Source organism: Mastomys coucha, unplaced genomic scaffold, assembly GCF_008632895.1.
Source record: "Mastomys coucha isolate ucsf_1 unplaced genomic scaffold, UCSF_Mcou_1 pScaffold13, whole genome shotgun sequence".
Taxonomy (NCBI): Eukaryota; Metazoa; Chordata; class Mammalia; order Rodentia; family Muridae; genus Mastomys; species Mastomys coucha.
This window is the reverse complement of record NW_022196895.1, coordinates 20,056,451-20,058,897: the sequence shown is the minus strand read 5'-3', so window position 1 is coordinate 20,058,897 and position 2,447 is coordinate 20,056,451. Positions and strand designations below refer to the sequence as shown.

The 2,447-nt window shown below is 43.4% G+C and overlaps 1 protein-coding gene and 1 long non-coding RNA gene across 9 annotated transcripts in view; one reads left to right on the top strand and one right to left on the bottom strand.

The window, feature by feature from the left end:
• LOC116086913 overlaps nt 1-2,447 on the top strand; it is a 21,074-nt gene that overhangs the window by 11,748 nt on the left and 6,879 nt on the right. For 2 of the 7 annotated variants that reach the window (XR_004117193.1, XR_004117192.1), the window contains one exon: nt 497-618. The exons of the other annotated variants lie outside the window; for them this stretch is intronic. This is a non-coding gene — a long non-coding RNA (uncharacterized LOC116086913). The remainder of the gene's footprint in view (nt 1-496; nt 619-2,447) is intronic. 7 annotated transcript variants of the gene reach the window in all.
• Nucleotides 1-2,447, bottom strand: part of Mapre2 (microtubule associated protein RP/EB family member 2) — a 94,071-nt gene that overhangs the window by 87,495 nt on the left and 4,129 nt on the right. The window lies entirely within an intron of this gene.

The window sequence follows — 2,447 nt, the reverse complement described above, 5'->3', positions numbered from 1 at the left end:
GAGGGAGAGGGAGAGGGAGAGGGAGATGGAGAGGGAAAGGGAGAGGGAGGAGAGGGAGAGGGAGAGGGAGAGGGCAGTGTTGCTCAGCCTGGCCTCAAATTTAAGACCTTCTCTTGTCTGCGTTCCTAGTGCCAAGATTACAGACAACACTTGCTTGTATGCCCCCCCTGTGCACAATTAAAATTTAGATTTCCACAAGTTCTGTCCCATAGAATGTTATGGATGCCAAAATGACTTCAGAACAATAGTGTTGGTACTGAAAATGCAGAGCTCAGCCAGTGTGCACCTGTACATGTGCTCCATGTCCATATGCATGTGCACAATGCATACAAATTATTTTTCCTCCTTAAATCCCTTGCTTGCCTTTCGGAATCCTTTCTATTCCGAAGTCATGACCAAAATCAGATTTTTGTGGTACCGTTGCTGAACTTGATAGAACCATGCTAGGTGTGGACACATCAGGAAGACTGAGCTTGAATCCGATTTTCTTAACTAGCTAAACACTGAGGGGCACCACCACTAAAAGCTGCCATCAATTCGATCACCCTATATATCTGTCATCAACTCCTCTTACTTCAGAAGAAAGAAAAGACCTTTAAGAAAATCTGTCCTCATCAAGTGAGTAAAATCCTAACTAACATGGGGCAACTTGATATGGAAAATATACACATGTACCTTTTTTTTTTCTTTTTTGGTAATTTATCAAAAACTTTTTTTCCCCTGGTCTATAAAAACTTGTCCAGCCTTATCTTACTGATTATTTTCATTAAAATAAACAGTCCATCTTTGGAGATGCAACTAGCAAAATTTTATTTCATTAAGCAGAAGTTGTGTAACATTTATTTACTTGCTGCATATGTCGATTTGGATTTCCACTTGGGAAGAATTCCCTTCAAATAGTAATAAATAGCAAGTGCCAATGATATGAAGATAGACTCTTGAGATGAGTTGAAAACAATACCAGTGGGATGTGCATGCCGTGTTATAAGAGGTCAGGGCATCCGATACCGGCTAAGTGTCCTGGTATTTCATAGTCACACATCTAGAGGATAGCCTGAAAGCATCGTCCCCTTTTTCTGTGTTGAGATAGGGGCTCACATAGCCTGGGCCAGCCTTGAACTCCTGACCCTCCTGTCTTGGGTACTGGGCTTACATGCTGCCAGATCCAGCTTTTGAAAGTAGTCTAATAAAATTGATTGTGGGAAATGTTATTGTTCACAAAAGGGTTGCAAATCTATTTGTCCTTGAAAGTGAAATCAACAAAATTTAAGCCATGATCAGATGACCCAGGGTAAACTTTCAGGCCACTTTTGTGACCTCTGTCAAGATGATGATGCTGGGATTGCTTGAGACCCTTCCTGGGCCACACTTATCCTGGGCATCTCTCATACTGGTGGACCAGGTAGTCTGTTCTGGGTTTTTGATGATCGATTGAGACATGGCAGCTCAGGTACATTAGCCCCTTAATCAGACTGCTATCCAGGAAGGGGCCCCAGTTCCTGTCCCTTTATGAGGCTGGCTGCTTTCCTTGCTTCTCTTCCAGGAGAGATGCCCTGAGCCAGGCAATGGCCATTTCCCTTGTCCTGCTCCCTGCTGATTAGGATTCTTGAGTTTCCTCACTGCAAATTGAAGCTATCTTTTCTTACTCTGAGTCACTGCGGACTCAGGAAATGCAAACCACTACTGCTTGCGGACGAAGCCAAATATTGACAGCAATGTAAATCTGATAGAGGAGGAGCCATTTCTATCCCTGGCTCTGTTAGCACTCAAGATTCTTCCAGGGGCATCCAGCACAGATGCTGACCAGAGAAGACAATCGAATATGGATTAAATTGTCCCACCCAAATGGAGTATTTGTATCTTTCCCAGTGGTTGTCCCTCCTTGAATCTGAGGGCTTATTTGTTTCAGTATCACATGGTCCCTAAGGACAGAGAAGACACTGCATTTGGAAAGCAAACATGAATCCAGACAGGGAACTCACACTGCTGCTCCACTGAGAGATCCTGTGCCACAAACGGACACCACCACGGAGCAGGCCAGTTTCTCCCAGAAGGCACAGTATGCATACCCTTTTCATAGAGGCTCTGAGGAAGACCCCCCAAACCAAGACTCAAAGTTGAGCACCCAGCACAGCGTTAAAGTAGCCTCCAGGGGTTTATGAGCACTAAGTCAAATATTAAAGATAAAATCCAGTATTTGTAAAAACCTCCTTTGACATTAATCCACAGACAGATAATGAAGACAGGTGAGGTTAGACCTTTGCTATATGTAACTGCTATTCTAGGGGTATCACTGAAATGCACGCACACCCTGGTAATGCAAGGCATATTACCATAGCTCCTACTGACTGGTACGCACTTCACAATCATTTCACAATCACACTTCACATTTTCTAGATCTCCTCATGGGATATTTCTCTATGTTCCTAAACAACAGTTTGCTTTAA